General features: G+C 39.3%; 1 long non-coding RNA gene across 8 annotated transcripts in view; it reads right to left on the reverse strand.

Annotated features, from left to right (window-relative positions):
- Nucleotides 1-18,203, reverse strand: part of LOC104913201 — a 102,388-nt gene that overhangs the window by 5,694 nt on the left and 78,491 nt on the right. For 7 of the 8 annotated variants that reach the window (XR_004161344.1, XR_002119688.1, XR_795206.2 and 4 more), the window contains 4 exons: nt 17,049-17,083; nt 15,757-15,812; nt 12,831-12,955; nt 633-831 (listed from right to left, as the gene is read on the reverse strand). This is a non-coding gene — a long non-coding RNA (uncharacterized LOC104913201). The remainder of the gene's footprint in view (nt 1-632; nt 832-12,830; nt 12,956-15,756; nt 15,813-17,048; nt 17,084-18,203) is intronic. The other variant, XR_004161343.1, reaches the window with a different exon arrangement.

The raw sequence follows: 18,203 nt of genomic DNA on the forward strand, positions 1-18,203 counted from the left end.
AGCTGATTTGCCAAAATAAAAATTGTTTGCTAAGCAGAATTTGATTCCACATATCCAATTAAGAACTAAAAGAAGCCAGTGCAACAGCAGGTTGACACTGTTAACTGAAGATGGTGTTTTTTCTTGTGATGGCAATTTTTCAAAATTTTAATGAATTTATAGTTTTGAAAAAGCAAGTCGAAACCAATTAATGTGACTGAGCTGACAAGAGTTGGTGGTGGAGAGGAAGTGATTGGAAATGTGAGATTTACACCCTTGCATCCTGAATGCCATTTTTCTTCCATCTGTGCTGGCAACTTTCCCACTGTGCTCCAAGCTCCAGAGACCCCTCAACCTCTGCTCAGTTGAGAAACTGGTGAAAAAAATCTGAATCTCCATCTAGAAGTCATTAACAGTCACTCTTCCTCCTTCCATCTTCTGGTTGATGTTCTCTTGAGGTCCCAGGGCATGAGCAAGCCCAAGTAACCCAAAAGGCTCACACCTCCATTCTTCACTTCTGGCTGACAGATGTGTGATTCCAGTCACACATCTGGATGCCATGATATCATTTAGGAATTCAATTAACACTGTAATGTAATAATAAGTCTGCTCTGTCTCATTTAATTATCAAACTTAGATGTTTCTTGACTTACCAGCCTCCTTCACAGAGGCTCAGGGGCTTTCTGGACCCAGGCACAGCTCACACCAGCCCTTCTGTGGTCCCACTTTCCTCTGCAGAGCATCTCCTCTTTGTCTCAGTCCTCTGAACTGCACATTTTCGCAATGAACTGATATTAATGCACGTCTAACGATGGCTTTCCTTGAGATTGACATTACTTTAATATCAGGTTCCTGTCAGGTTAGTTTGAAAAACACAGAGAAAACACTTGAATTACTTTAAGTAAAATCTGAAATTATCCAATTAATAACGTTAAAAAAAATTATTTGCACTTACATTCAGCAGGGTGCAGGAAGGATAGCAGAGTGTTTTACTGTGCTTTGAGAAGCCTAGCGAATGACTTCTCCAAGTAAAAGATAGCAGCTTTCTACAGAAATTCACGATATTTCTCTGTTCAACGGTGCATGAAAATACATGTGCTTTGTTTGAATACAGAAATGAAGAAATAGTTTATCAAGCAAACTTCAAGAATTTCTATTGCTTTGGGAATATTCTTCTTTTTTGGCATAGCTTTACAGATCTGCTGTCTGATGGGGAGAACTAAGATGGGCGAGGAAATATTTTCCTTCATTTTATGATAAAGAGAAGAAAGAAAATCTAAGCGTTAAGATGCCAACGTGTGTTTTATCTACTTCAGTTCTGCCTGAGAGAACCAGATTCAAGAGAACAGCTTCACCTTTGCTGAAGTTATTGCCTCACCTCCTCCACCCCTTCTCACAAGTTTTCCTCTGTTTCTCCTTCGCTCCTTCGTAATTTACCTTTCAGAGGAGAGTGAAGCATCTGCTCTCTGAGGTGACAATGCATTACACAGAAATCAATGCCATCAAGCACCAGAGAGCCCTGGGTCTGACGGACCAAGGGGAATAGTTTTCAGGGTGATGTTCTGTAAGTGCAGAGAGATACGTGCCTTTAAAACTTAGTGCCTCGTGGTATCTAAACACATCTTAAAAATCTGCAGCTAGATGGCTATCAATAGAGAACTGTACAGATGTATCAATAGGCACTGACAGACAGAGGGTGTTCAGAAGCAGAAGCCACTTCTCCAAACTTGTCTCTTCTCCTTCATCCTGGATAAGTACATCCGAATTAGACACACTTAGCTAATGGCAGAGGTGCTACCAACAGGACTACCCTCACTTTGTGTAGCAGAGATTGCTCAGAAATTACATTTGGTACACGCACCTGCTATGACAGTATTATTGTGACATGTATGTCAGCATCTCATTGTGATCCTGTCATTATATTTCTCAGTAGAGCCACAATGTTAATAATAGATGAAGTAATTGAGCTATTGTTTTTCCTTGTCTGTACTTTCCTATACAGAATACTGCTGTACTCTGCAGGAAAACTGCCTGAGACTTTGTGACTATAATTGTTCTGAAGATTATGTTTTTAGCAGGGTGGTTGCATTTAGGTTAGGCTGAGCAGCACACTGTATTTGTTGTAGGAACAAATGGATGGGTTGAAAGATATATATATATATCCTTGCAGTTTGGGGAGAAGATGTGATTATGTATTTTCTTTAGCAAAACATAAGAATCAATAATTCTCCAAGGTATGGATGAGCAGCTGAGGGCTAGAGCTGCACCTAGAAGAAATAAAACGTAAAGTGTCAGGAATACTTGACTTCCAACACCATGGTCAGGTTATATCCTTGACCCAGTAAATGGAAAGGTCATAGTTAAGAAAAACTCAAAGTAGCTACTGCTTTAAACAGTAAATATAAAGGGTATTTAGCTCAGTAAAAACTTCAAAAAATGGAAGTAGGCATTTGGCATCACTGCTTCCTGGCTTTCTGGGCCTGGACGTGGGCACTTTAAGGGAGTGCTGTTGGGTCTGCAGCCTGCAGGGCACCTCTTCATCTCTCTTTCTGTTCCTGTTTTTAATCAGGGATTGAATGTAGTGAACCCAGATGGCACTCCCTGCTCTACATTAACACAGCAGGACTGCACCAGGGCTCTCCCAGGTACTACAGAGCTCCTATCTCTGAATTACTCCAGACTGATAAAACAGAAAATCATTTTCCATTTTAAATATGTAAGTTAAGCAATTTGATAGCACGGGCAACGAGGACTGGTAAGTAAGTTTCATCCACTATCATGAACAGGAGAGTGACAAACTGTGGTAATACCTCAAAGGAAGGTCAGCACTCCAAACAAATTACTTTGGAGCCTTCAGCTCAGGCGTTCGCTCTCCAAAGCAGGAATATATGGTGGGGACAAAATTTAAGGATATGAAGTCATTTTAGCCTCGGAGTCTGACTTCATGATAGAGAGGGGCACTGAATTCCACAGCTTGATTGCAAACCATAAATAGAGCATGTGGCCGCATTGAATACATGGCCTAATTTCATTTATATTGAGAACGCATCTGGAATAGGAAACATGACAGCAATGGCTACGTAACACATTTGTAATTTTAAAAAAGTTGTTTATAATGCTCATTTTGGAGCTGAAAATTAATTTTTCAAAACATTTCCTTCAGAATTGGTGTTTCATTTCAAAAATATTTTCGCTGTTCCGAATCTTCTTTTTTTTTTTTTTTTGCTGAAATGAAGTTGTCTTCACATTGTTTTTTCTCTCACTCTGCTTTTTACATTTCCACGTGGATTTGTGTCCCTCATACATTCAAAACTCTTTCAAGGCTCTCCATTGCACTGGGGATAGAATGGTTTTGCTATTTGCCAGATAAAATTTTGTTCTGTGCTGTGAGGACCAATGTGGCAGTTGGACACCCAGTGATGTGATTTGCTGTGATTTGCTGTATTCATCATTTCCCCATAAATATCTTCATCTGTGCCCCAGAAAATTCAATATATGAATCCATGGAAAAGCCTCTTATTTAATTTTCATTTTTTCATGGGGGGCAGACATGGATTAGGACCAAAGCATAATTAACTCCAGGTTTGGCTGCAGAGATGTGAGCACTGGTGCCAACTGAAGGGCTGTGGTTTTCTGTTCTTTGTTCATGTCTTTGTCTCCTGGATTGAACTTTAGGTCCCAGCTGTGCCCCTGAGGACACTTGAGGGCAGTAGATCTTTTGTTCCACAATGAAGACTGCTTCTTTTGGGAAAGAGGAAATAAAAGCAAAGCAACAAAAAATAAATCTGGAGCCAGTCCACTTTCAATAGCCTTAATGTTCTGCTCTTTCAGAAGGAAAAAAAAAGTCATGAAAAATGAAAAAGATACTTCTCAGATGTATCTACTGAAGAAATTCATTGGAGGTGGAATTATAAAGCAGGACTTTCGGTTGAAACCTGTTGTTTTTTTTTTCCTGGTGTGTTTAGCACCGGGAAATCCATTCTGATATCTGTGTGCTGAGTCAGTCAGCTCCCCAGCCTGATCCCCCCACTGCTCTCACTGCGGACTTCAGTGAAGGATGGGCTTGGTGGAGGAACCTCCTCAGGAGGAGCAGCCCCAGCTGGCCAGGTAAGAGAGGCTGAAGATACAAACAGCAGGTGAGCTGGGGCCAAAAACTACCAAAATCCAAGCTCTGCCTGCCTCTGTAAGGAAGAACAGAGCCCACAGTTGTGTTAGCGAAGTAGTGAACATTGCACTGAAAATGGAAATGACTTCACCTTTTGTGTCGCTCCTTAATATTATTCCATAGGCACTGAGAACAGAGAGAGTCAATGGGAGGAGGCCCTAAGAGCCCTCTGAGTGCATCGATATTGTGGCAGCCTTCAGAAGTTTGACAATTCCCAATGTGCTGTTTAATAAAACCTGGCATGGATCAGTACAGCAATCCACCTGTCTTTGCTCAGCACTGTGGATGACATCAACAGGGTTTGAGTCGTTCTTCTCACAGTGAAGACTTTCTTTTTGATGCCTGTATGGCTCTAATGGCTCACTGGAAATTCATGCTGACTGGCATGGAGGCACTGAGTTCTATTTTCTATCTATCTGAATACTCAATAGATTTTCATGATGTTCTTAAATCAGTTATGCATTTACATATATCCATTTCTGGATGGTTACAGCTCTCAGATGCCATGCTGGGAGCCTCATATCCTTCTGTATGCCATGGGGCAGCTGGGGGTGGTGGGACCCACACATCCTGACTGCAGCACTGCCCAAACGCAGCCACCTCCTCTCTTCTGCTTATTAAACAGCATTCATCACGGCACAGCTAATGCAGCATGCAGTGAAGTTGGTGTTTGTGCAAGCATACAAAGATATACACCCAAACTATTTTTCCAACAACATTGCTTTTAGCATTTGCCTACTGCTGAACTTAATACACAAGCAGGCACTGCTATTTTTACAGCACTTTTTGCCACGCATTCTGGACACTGGGAACAGTATTTTTCTATTGTGTTTCAAATATCTACAGATATTAGAAGAAATACACAGCTAAGAGCATGCACTCAGCAACAGCCACAATCTGGCTTTACTTTTGGTATTGCTTTGTTATTATCTTAATGATGCAGTTTCCGCGCAGACAAAAGAGAATGACTTTGATGTGAGCTTCGTGCATATGAATATTATTGGCAGAATCTATTTGTTTCACCTTTAGTAAGAAAGGGAGCAAAATATGAAGGAAATATCATGGCATCTATAGGTTAACAGAATTAGGATTTTGCTTTTTCGGTTGCTTTTTTTTTTTTTTTTTCCTGTTGCATGAGTCAGTGGCATTTGGGGCTCAACATATGCTGGTTTAGCCTTGTGAAAGGCTATGGAGTGCCTGTGTTGATCTTGGGAGGGGTACAGAGAGCTTGGCAGGGTAGTTGCAGTGGGAATTACATCATGTTTTGTATTCAGAACACGTACAGTGGCACTCCCAACATTACTGTTCATAGGCACACCCGGTGGTTTCCTGTTCTGCTCTCCTGATGCTCTGAGTGCAGGGCTGGAAGGGGGCATTTTGCACAAGTTCCTTATGCCTTGGAACAACCCTACAGGAATACCTACATTAGTGAAGCCACACAAAGACAAACTGACACAGCGGGGCTGTAGGAGTGCAGCAGAGGATGACTACAGTTCAAGGAGAGGCTGGGTTCTAACAGCCATGGTACCCTCAGGTCTAAAGGATCAAGATTTAGCAGCATTTGATGGACTCCAGCCCCTGACGAGGTGCTTATGAGACTACAGAATAGGGCCTAAATTAGTAATCAGGCACAATGAGGAATAAAATCCCTGGAGAGAGCAGAGGAAATTTAAGACTAGAAAAGGATGAAGAACAGAAGAGAAAATGAGAAAAGGTGATGCAATCTAAGATCAAACAAAATCTACATGTTTGTCTTACTGCTGGTACTTCTCTTATTTCACAGGCTTTGCTAATGTCATGTACTCCTCCACCATAAAAAGCTGCTCACAGTTACAGTGATGTTTCTAGAAGGTGAGTATATGTATGTCAGGAGAAAAAATAACACTTGCATTGAAGGATGATTTAAGATTATTCTTCTACACTTCTATATAAGATTGGATCTATTGTAACCTTCCTAAACCTTTGTTACCTTTGTAATTTAAACTGACAGGTTAAATGCTAATGCAATTGATAGGGGTGAACAACTGGTCAAGGAACAACCTGATCTGACTGTATAATGCATCGGAGAATTGCAAAAATATGCAGGTCAGATGTAATTTTGACAGAAAATGGCTTGCTGCAAGGGTTTATGTTTCCCTGGATAGTCTTAAAAAGGGTTGGACTCTAGTAAGTACCACATTGCTTGATAAAAATACAAAGTTAAACTTAATGGAAAAAATCCAAGTTCTCAATATCCTCAGATTTCATTATCAGTTTTTATTGGAGCCAGGGTAATAAGATTATAGAATTAAAAGAAAAGTTATACCCATTTTCTTCAGCCCAGCACTTCTAATGTGCAAAAAGAAAGCGGCACTCATTTCTCACCATAAATATACACTGAAAACTACCTGCAAAAAGAAGTGGTCTCTGACCATGTACAGCCTGATTTGGTCCTTATTGAAGCAGAAATTCTGTTACTTCAACAGGCACTGGGTCACAGCAATTACTGATAACAGTAGATAAAAAGACATTGTCTCATGCATTTATCTTGAGTTAATGGTTTTCCACTTGGCTCAGCATAAACGGTTGGTGAGTGAGAGCAGGGTGTGAATCTGGGTGTTCCTATATTAATTGGGTGCCTCGAGCAGCTGCCTGCAAAAGCAGCCTCTCTTTTCAGGTGTAACACACATTCAGGTGAAATGGAAACACCTGGGAGGACAGAGGGCAGTTCAGAGAGTCCTCCTGACCTGCAGGTTTCTACCATCATGCTGCGGAAGTAGCAGCTCTTCTTGGAAACTTCCCATCAAAAAGAGAGTGGGTGAATCCACAGTTTGTCATCACTGACATTATAGTGATGTATTTTTGGTAGGAGAGCGTTCAAAAGAGCATTCATTTGCTTTGTTTATAAACTCTGAAATGCCAGAAATTGCTCAGCCTCTGCCAGCACCCAGCACTCCCCAGCTGGAAGAGGTCGGAAGGAGCTCCTCTGACAACCCACAAGCAGGTAATAAACAGAGCAGCACAGAGAGAGAAAGAATGGACAGATAAGCTCCTTCAAAAACAACAACAACAACAACAACAACAACCACCTTACTTTAAATATTTTACTACTATTTTACTATGTTCTCTTTTTTCAGAGGAAACTTCAGGGTTGAGTTTCTCCTTCAGACACTGCAAGTGCTCCCTGTATTCTATTCTTCAACCATGTAAGTGCTTATAAAAGAAAACAGAAATGTGAATAATTGCCTCGGTGCTTTTAAATACCTTAAAAATAATAATTCAGGGACTCCTGTATGAGATGGAGCTGTCCCTCACTGCTTTAACCTGTGGAGTAGGTTAGCATAACATGGAATCAATTATTGTACTAGACACATAAAACTGTCAGGTTTAATACTTAACTGCCTTGAATGTTTGATTTCCAATCGCATGTGTGAATCTCCAGAAAGACAGAAATATCAGACAGATTTTGGTGGAAGAAATGACTTTGAGTAACCCTAGTTACAAAGGGAAATCTGCAATGAGTGATGCACCCTGGGAACAGGAGTCCTTTTTTAATCAAATATTTCCCAGTCCCTTAAAGTAACACAGAACACAAACTGCAGAACAAATATTAAGTTTCTATTCTGCATTGTCATAGTTGAGACACCATCTCATTTCTTTGTCAGCTTGTCTGGAACCAGCTCTGCTTTAGCTGGGACATTCTTCCCATTCATTTCCTTTTTTCTTAATTTTATTTCTGTAAACAGACAGAAAAAAGTCAGAAACACAAAAAAACTGCCTTGACTTTCACGGCTCTTCTAATGCTTACAAGTAATATAATGTTATGTTATTTATTATACACAATGGAAATAATTATTATTACAGTCTTTCCCCTGTCATGTGCTTTATTACATGACCTTGTTATGGCCAAGGTTGCAATCTGACAATGCTCACTGCATCAGTAGCGGTGACTACTGGCAGGGAGTCCTTGGTTTGGGACTCTAAAACTGATGGATTAAACAGCATTAAGGACAGTGAAGTGCTAATACTGCGCTAATGGACACTAATATTTCAAAATATCTCACAAGTAGAACCAAAACAATCCAATGGGCTTCTCAAATCATGCAGGGTCTGTTTGGAAGCTCCTGGTCACTTGACAGCTTTGGTGTATTGCTGCAAGTCCAGAAGCACTTGCTACCTGTAGTCCATAATAAGTTGGTAACAAAGAGTGATAACACTATGAAGTGGAAGAGATATTCATCTTGGCATATTTCAATCTAGAAGTGTTGGTCCTGGATTGATTCATTCTCTGAAATATAAACCTCCACTTAAGAAAAAAAAATAGAAAAAGTTTAAAGAAACCAAGATTTATCCTCAAGATCACTACTCATTTTCTTTTAGAAATTACATTCTAGACAATAAGTGATCACAGACCTGTGAATTGGATTTTAACTTTCAGGCAATACATTAGGGCTATAACAAAATTTGAGGACGATTATCATAGAAAAATAACTGTAATGCTTCAAGGCTGTAATAACCATCTCCTTTTTATCATCCATACTACCATCAGGCCAAGAAACAGTGAATTCCTTTAACGTTATTCTGCCATAACCTTTAACTACATGCATTATTTCAAACATCTGAAATAATGCTTTATACGGCACAACAGAAAAATACATTTGCCACTCACTGCACACCATAGTTGGCTAAACCCAGATGAGTACAAATGCTTAAATCTGCTGTGCGTATCATAGATATACATCTATTCCCTCTATTGTGCTGTGGAATGACCTTTATGTGATAAGCAAGTTGAAGGAACATTAGAAAACATAAGGTTTGTACTTTAAGTCAACAAAGGCTCTTTCAGTTATACCATCATTATAAAACTGTACTGCTTATCCAGTTTTGGGAGGGCTGTACTTGGTAGCTCACACACACTTTATGTGGAACCTACAGCATAAATACTCTGTGGGTTCAGTATAAAAATATGTTTGTGATATACCTTTCTGGTGTCCTTTGTGTTCTTTCACGAAGCGTTTATTCCTGTTATAGCAAGTAGGTGCCAACGCATAATACCAACACCATACACAGAGCATCTTGATAAATAATCACACGTATGCTCCAGCGGTTTTGTGCATAAATGCTCCTATATATAAGTTACTACAGCCCAGGGCCCTGAATGGATCAAATTTGTAAACACATCACTATATTTCTTACCTCTGTTGAAGTATATTATGATAGCAGTGCAGGCATTTATCTAGACTGTTGATATAAAGGTTTCTAGCCACACGAGCAATGCATATTGCATTATGAAATTCTGTAATAAACTGCTTGAAATATTACCAGAGACAGAGCATGCTGGAAAACATTGAGTGAGCCCCGAGGTGAAATGGTTCCTACTGAGTACAGAGTGCTTTGGATCAGGCCTTGGAGGATACTACCTATAAAATAACACGTTTGAAGAACTTAATTGTGATTTCCTCAATGTCACCATGTCACTCTGAAAACCGGATGCTTTAGTTCAATGAAAGGTCTCAGCAGTGCAGTACAACTTTTTGTTAAAGTTTAACTGCTTCAAAGAATTTGGAAATGTCATTTCTATGAAATCGGGCATCGCCTTGAGTTGTACTAAAGGACTTCATGTCACTGTGAGCATGTAAACACGTGGCAAGGCTCTGGTTCTTCACTTTGGTGAGACCAGCTTTATGCTTCTGTAGGAAACTTGCCCAAGAGATCTTTGCTTCCAAAATCTGCTTAGAGCATCAGCCTCCACCACAGGGTGCCAAGGAAGAGACACTGGTGTTCAGCCTGAATGAAAAAGAATAGAGCTCCAAAGCTATTATAATGTTGTTCTACATCTCCTCTGCTACAGCACACAGCTGGTGGTGACACGGGAATGAGATCCCAGCAAATCGAGGTTTATTGGAATATTTTTCAACTGCACTAAGGAAAAGGGATTCAGATGGAAAGGATACAGACGCAGCACAAGGGGCAGCTGCTCTCCTACTGGGTAAGCAAAAAGTTATTGGACTTCAGTCTAATTTTTCTGTGATTTCTTCTGTGACCTTTTACAAGCTACACAGAGTCTGCCCAAGGAAATCGCAAAATGATTTCTATTGGCTTCAATGGGTGAGAGATTAAGGTTCTAATTTCTCTTTGAATCAGTGTTCTCATTAGTAAATTACCAGCCTCAAAGCTTAATGTTTCCAATGCTCTTCAGTATCCTTGAAGGGAAATTGATACTGGAATGTTAACTGTCCTCATTGCCAACAGCCATATAGCATACAAATCTAGATTAATATGAGCATTTCAGTGGTGATGACAGCACTGTAAAATCCATACCTATGTTCCCACTACCCTAGAAGAACTAGACAAGAGTCAAAGAGATTAAACGTAATAGCTAAAGAGAAAGCTGATTTCTCAGCAGGTGCCTTGTATTTCCTGCAGGCTTTACTACAGTTTAAGACAGATTTTCATTTGCTGTCATCAGAGACTCTACTAAACTACGAATTTCATTCACAGAGTTAATCAGCAAGTTCACTTTGCCTGGATTTTAAATTTCTGGAGCTGAATGTTCACTTTGTTACAGTACTTAAGGGCTTATAATGTCCAAACAGCATTATGAACCTCAAGCTCAAGGAAAAGTATAAGTTGTTCATGCTCATGTTCAGTGGTCATCTTCTGTATAAACATCTGAAAGGAAAAGGTGAAGATTTCAGAGTACCCTTCAGTAGAGAAGAAACTAAAAGACTTATGGGGAATTTTCTGGTGAGCTAAGTATTTCAAAGAAGGACAATTCGGAACACTTTCCAGCACAAGATCATTAAATCTGAGTGATACAGTGGGTTTCTTTTGTTATCCTGGATATTAATTAACAATCAGCAGATTGTGGAAAATATATGCCTATAGTTTTTAGCCTTACTTAAGATAACAATGGCATTTAACCTAGTTAGATGTTCTAAAAGCAGTTTTTGTTATAGTTTGTTTTTTTTTTTGTCATATGATGTTTGCATCAGAACAAAGGTTTTATATTTGTATGGGAACTGTTGATCATGGCCTGAACCTCTGATTGAGCACCTGAGGCAAGGAATGAGTCAGCCCTGGGAGCACAGGTGAAGGCAATTCATCTGTGCTACCGGAAGGGGTAGAACCTCTCCTAGATCCATTGAAGTGCTGACTGCCATTGAGCAAGGATCTCTTTCTGGAGATCACCCCTCGTGGAGAGTATTGCCAGCCTACAACATCGGTGAGCATTTTTCATTTCTTATCTTTCTACCACAATAATCCTACTTACCCTAACCTTTGTATACTTATTGATTGTACAGTATTGTTTAGGTCTTGTGTGCTAGACTCACTAGAGTATTCTGAACTCTGTAGCTGTGATTTTGGTTCAGATGCTAAAAGGAATGTCCTCAAAACCTCAACTCAGATGTCTCCAAACCCCAGAGTTATTGGCTGCTTGGTTGGCTGAACGGATGAGCCTGCGTCACAGCTGATGATGTTTCCCATAAAGTCTCCATAAACTTATTGGAGTAGGGCTTAGAAAGCAGCTGCTTTCCTTTCCCAGTGTGTGTGCTTTAGCCTGTAGTCACCATAACCACACTTACCACAGAGCACCAAATCATTCCTTGCACCCTTACTCTTGGAAAACACAAACTAAATGTAGCTATTGTGAAATCCACTGTTGGAATAAGTACCTATCTCCCTCATCCCACACTATGCTTCAAAACAACCTCCTTTTGCCATCACCCATTAAAAAGCCTATCCTTGCTCTATCTCACATATGGTCATTCATACCCACCTTTTCAAACTATCTACACAATTCCAATACACTCCTCTTAGCCCTCTGTGCACACAATTAACCCATTCTTTGACACACGAGTTATCCAGAATCCCCCAGTGTAGATTCAATTGTATACTGGGTGAATGGGTGACCGGTGCTATGCATAAATTTTGTAACAAATGACTTCATCCCTTTATTAGTGATAATTAGAATGGTAATTCTTAGACTGTGACAGATGGTGCAGATATTTTGGAAGACATCTAGAATCTAGGCAGCAGATAAACAATATTTTAAAAATATTAGTGATATCTAAATTGAAAATTTAAATTGTGTAGAAGTCAGAACAGGCTTCAAAACCTAAGGGGCAAAATTTGAGCATATGAGGTAGATAAAGATATACAAGTCTAGAAAGATTAACAGCCCGTCTGGTATGGTCATGCTGCTGTCATTACTGGGATAAGAGGTACCCACCTGTCTATACGACTATTTTATTTTCCCTTGGTCAAAACACACCTTGGGGCACAATCTTGAGCTGACTGTGCTGTTCTCAGGAGAAACAAGCAGATGCTTCAGTAGATCTTTCTCTTTTACACTGGCATGACACAGTATAAATCACAACTCTTCTTTTTTCATACTATTACGTAGTACTATCAGTGATGGAATATTATTATTTGCAACAACCATTCATGTACTGTCTGCACCATCTGAATGTCCCAGCTGGAACTGCATAGGTTAAGGCCCCAAATCAATCCTTCCTGCTAACAGCCTGGGGAACAGGCAAGTGAGTTTCCCACAGAAGGAGAATTCTGACTATCTAAAAGTATAAAAAGGGTACAGACCTGACAAGTTTCATTTATTTCATTCCTCACATTTCTGATTTTTGTCTGTTCTGCACCTCAGGCAATTATTTTAACACTAAATGCAACAGTGCACATACACTCATACCTTGTACAAAAAGTTCCTTCATAAATACCTCAGCCACGTAAGCCCATCAACAGTTCTCTGCGAGAGGGGGTTGAAGGTGTGTATCCACTAGCATTTCTTGGCAATGAGTCCTTATAGCTTCATTCCTGTGAGAATAGAATGTGCCTTTTCAGTAGATTAAAAAAGAAACCTCCATCTTCGCAGCAGAGTATCACTTGACACGCTTGTTGATTTACTCAACTTATTTTTCATTCCATAATTCTTCCAGGCTGTGTTCAAATGATCTCATCCTGCATTTGTTTGATGAAGGTTACCAATCTGGAAAATCCATCTACTTCCACCTTCATTATTATGACTGATATTTCTGCTGCTCTGTTTACCTGCCTTTAATTTACTTCAAGGCTAACATTTGTTTTTGGCCTCATCCACGAGGGATCCAGCAATACCCTTCCCCCTGTCTCCACCTAGGCAGTGAGAACCTCTGCAAGACAATGAATCTTGGCTTTGCAATAGTGTAATGTTCTCATCAGTGTAACTTCTCATCTAGTAGCATCAAGAACTGTGGAAATACTGAGTGGTCAGGACAACTCTAACTGACCCTCAGCGGTCACTGATTTCAGCCACTGCCTGAGAAGTTGAGCAGAAGAACCATTTCAAATCGGTGCAAAGTGAATTTGAGCAACTGCTCAGCTTTAGTGCTCATTACCCCAACAACAGTTCTGGATTAATTTCTAGTCCCAAGGGCCAGCAGGCAATGTGGGCAGAGCAAAATCATTCCTTAGTATTTTAAAAGCCATCTATTTAAAAAAAGTGTTTTATGTTGAATTAATACACATTATTATTAATTATAATTAATTATTATTAATTATAATTAATCCAAACTATTCAACCTGGCCATATTTCTTTACCACTAGCATTGTACGTGTCATCTGTTGTTTCACCACCTGTTAATCTGTCTGTGCTCTAGCTGTAGATTTGATTTATAAAGATGCCTATATCTTACTTGTTTGCTACATGTGACCAATAAAATTCCAATCACTGCCTGTCTTCTCATGGAACACCCACCTATTAGTTTAAATTCTGAAAGACAGGAAACAAGAAAAAGAAATAATTCCCACAACTGTCATTCACACGTTTCTACCCCTTTATCATGACACAACAGGACACTGTTCAAGTATGTATTTTGATTTACAATTTTTCACCGCCCCCATTCATTGCTATCAAAAATGAATTTTTAACCATGTGTATATAAACCTGATGATTTGTATTCATAATCAGCTAGGGTTATAAGGAATCTCCTGCTGTGGTTAGCCAAGGTAAAGCAGACTGAAGCAAAATTGCTTTACTCACAACCTGTAATAATTTCACAAATGTTATTTCTATTTCTTTCAAAGTTCTTGGAAACATTAGTGAGATAAATGATGCCTTTTGATCACCAAGAATGCTCCTTTCTCCAAACATCAGTTTTGCACTGTAAAAATCAATTCCAATAGGGTTTAGGTTTTTTTGGTTGTTTGGTTGTTTTTACTTTCTTATCTTTGTGCTTGGACACATATTTGCTCTTCGGTTCTCTTGCTATGTTCCAATATGCTAGCAATATTATTTTCCCTTGTTGCCTCATTTAACCTATGTAATAAAGATGCCTGTCATGTCATAAAGTAAGCATTTTCCGTAGAAGTTTCTATAAAAGTTCATGTCAAACTGGATATTTCTATTGATTTCTGAATAGATATTAGCAGGTTTTCTTCTGCCTTATTTTTAACAATTGACTCTTAGACCTTCAAATTTCTTGAAAGAAATATTGCTGAAAGTTGCAATGACCCAATGTAATCTTGACCTGCTCTTTTTCTTCTTTTATCCCTCAGTGCTCCAGTATCCTAACACTTTTGCTTATGCTTCTTATAATAGTCCAAAGAAAATTAGAAGAGATAATGGACAATTGATACTGTTAGTGAAGTGCTGCAAATGAAAAGGGGCTTTCTGAAGTCAGAGAAATAATATTACAGTGACAATAAGCCGTGTGGTGCTGGAGAAAAAAAATTTCCAGCGGGCCAGTTTCATTATTTACTGACCTCACCAAGCTTAGTTGGAAACACCCTCAAATGTGGTTCAGAATGGTGTATGTCTTCATCTGGGAAAAAGATCAATTCTGTTGTGGAAACACAGTGCAGAGCATGGGGTCACAACAATCAATTCAATCAGGCCTTGGTAAAACTATCCTTTACTCGGCAATCCAGGAGCATCAAAGCTAATTAAGATTTTTCTCATTTCATGAATGTGTAAGTGGTGAATATTTGTGTGTAAGCTAGTCATAGCTCAATAATCCTATCGCATTATTAATAGGACAGGTATGTGCCTTTATGTTGATTGATCATAAAACCTATTAAACCAGATTGTAATGTGCCTTCAGTTACCTCTGAGAAAGAGCAGCTATTTCTAAGTTGGTATCAAATTCAAGGATATGAAGGTACTTTCAGCTTCCAAGTGACCGATTAGAGAATTACTATGACACATTTTAAGCCACGTGTGACCTAGAAGATTATAAAGTGCCTAAAACCAAGGAATAAGTGCCCTGGATCAGGAGAGACCCAGACTCTTTCAGCTCAAACCAACTTCACAGGGTAAACAGTAAAACCAGGTGGGGAGGTTGGTAAAAATTGCCTAAGCATCAACTAATCTGCCCTGCACAAGGGAGAATTTCCATTACTTTCTCTATCTTGCTCTACACACATAAAAACCTACCGTGCAGTGCAAGCTTATTTATTTAAATGAATCTGTGGGTTGTTTCAGGTGGGACACGAGTAAATAAACCAAGCACTTCTCCAAAGCATGCTGGAGAAGAACAATATTTTGCTATTTCCCCCCTACAAGCATTATGTTCTGCACAGAGATATAAAAAAGTACTTCATCCTTTACAGCAACCTTGAAAGCTTTTGCTTATTCATACCTCCTCACAGCAGAGGACAGATAATCATCCAGAAAGGGGAAAGCAACATTCAAATGCTGTGGAGAGAATATACAGTCAGATGAGTTCCATGTGAACAATAATAAAAAAAAAATGTATAAGGAAAAGCAGTTTGTTCCTCTGGAGACTCATCTTCTTGATGCACTATTTCCACAAGATCTTCTAATTGCTTCTTGTGGGATTGAAGTGTTTTCTCTTGCAACCTCAATTTCTTACATTGGCTGGTAGGTGGTTGTTCTGCGTTCTTTTTTATTTTTAGGTTTGAAGAATTGTTTTCTTATACTTTTTTTCCCCATACCTCACATTTTCTTGTTCACGTTGTTACTATCAATGAAATTTAAGCGAATATGATGCTGTGAAGCTGAATTCTCTTTTATAGCCATACTTTCTCATACAGTGGGACAGCAGTGAAAGCTGCCAGCTAATCAGTTTTGAAGCCTTGCACGCAGGAAGATATGCCATCAATTATCCAGTGAGGTATATGACTAACGTGAATTCATTTTCCATTCTGCACTGCATTTCTTCTCTAGTTGCACTATGTTTACTAGAACTATATATAAGGACAGCTAAAGGGGGAAGAAAAATGTTCTCTAAGAAGCCATGCTGTGCAAGACCTGAAGCAGTGAGCACAGACATTATGGCTAAAAAAGGAGAGAGGTTCAGACTGGTCAGCCTGGTCCAAGGACTCTGATCCTATCAGGGCACCTTGCGGAGCACGGCTGCATCAGTGCCCAACTGCACTTCAGAACAGAGATTAAGTTTTACAGCAGCATCTGATGGCATATTGCAGTGGTTTCCTCATCTATCCAGCTCTTCACTGATAGCTGGCATGTGACAAATTGTGAAGTTAAGGCCTAAGAACTAATTCAGACATTCTTCCATAATGCCAAGATGATGAGGAACACAATGTGCTTTCACCTTCCTTCACAGGCCTTTGATTGAATGGGTTAAAAATGCTCCTTTATTGTTCATGGGGCTGAGCAAATCACTCATCATTAATAATGCATTAATCTAATTTCAGCACTTTTGCTCTGTGAAACGTTTCTGAGTAGATATAAAAGTATTTCTTTCAAAGACTATTGGTGCTTGAGAACACAGTAACAGATACTGCATCTGCAGATAATAGGTACAAAAAACAACTCATACTGTAAATTAGGAAAGACTCATATTACCTCTGCATGTGCTAATTGAAAAGCATTTAAGAAGTTACTTCAAAGAAAATATTCATAGCTAAAATGTGTTAAGAATAGTTTGTGCAACTGGAGCTCACTTACCAAGTATTGAGGAAAGTCATCGTGAAGGGCAGAGGCTGAAATAAAAATTAATTATTTCTTAGCATGCCAGTAAAATTACTGCTATGGCTTGATCTACTCTAATTAACAGTTTCATAGCTTTTTAGGATAGATGATACCATCTCATGTACACAAAGGCCATATACTTTCATCCTAATATCGAACTGCTCTCAGACAAATTGCCTGTGTTTAACTAAAACATGTCTCAGGATTACATCAAATCTTTTATTTCCATCAGTGCAATTCCATTATTTCCCTCGAAGCACTCTGGGTAGAAGGTTCAAACAAAGGGGAGAAACAACAACTACTGAGGTAATGTGAGAAGACACAAAATGAAAATGTGTCTAGATCCCCACTTGAAAAGAAATTTCCTTTCTGGTAAGTAGCAGAGATCAAATGAGCCACAAAGAGCCCCACTGCCCACCAGTCTATTAAGGGCAACAAGAGTCAATGGAAGATCAATATGTTCTGAGTAAGGCCTTCAAATAGACCTCTCATGTGCATAATTAGCCATTCTTGGAAGTGTCAAAATACTCCACGCTAAAACACTCTCGCGTATGTGTTTGAGAGGACAGCCAGTGCTTATGCCCACCTAAATCCAGGCTGACCAGCACAGGGAGAGGAACGTGGAAGAATGACAACAAGGAGTCATTCATTCTTCCCACTTGGCGAAAGCATGAATTAAAACTTCCATGTGTAAACTTGGAACGAGCTCATGTTTTTTGGTTCCTGCAGCACAACAGACAAAACCTTGTTGCTTTTAGAAGCAGCACTAAAACTCCCCGCATGCCAAGCAAAAAGCAGCCTTAAAAAATGGCGGCTGATTGATTATCCTCTTGGCATCACTTCGTAACTCTCAGGAACTCTGAATGAAGATGTATGCACGGATTGTTTACAAATGTTTGTATCTCTAGCTGCAGAAAGTCCAAACACAACAATATAAAAAGCAGCTATTGTTCATATACAGCAAATAGGCTTTTACTTTGTAGTTAATAATCTGCAAGCAGATTTATTCTCTGAATAGTTAGCTATCCTCTGAACAGCAATAGCTTTTTCAACCAGGCTGGGATTCCTGCTTTAATTAATGAAGGAACTAAAACGTACAGTTACGTTTCTTTTCCTTTTCTTTTTTTTTTT

The sequence above is a fragment of the Meleagris gallopavo genome, chromosome 14, assembly GCF_000146605.3.
Source record: "Meleagris gallopavo isolate NT-WF06-2002-E0010 breed Aviagen turkey brand Nicholas breeding stock chromosome 14, Turkey_5.1, whole genome shotgun sequence".
NCBI classification, from domain to species: Eukaryota; Metazoa; Chordata; class Aves; order Galliformes; family Phasianidae; genus Meleagris; species Meleagris gallopavo.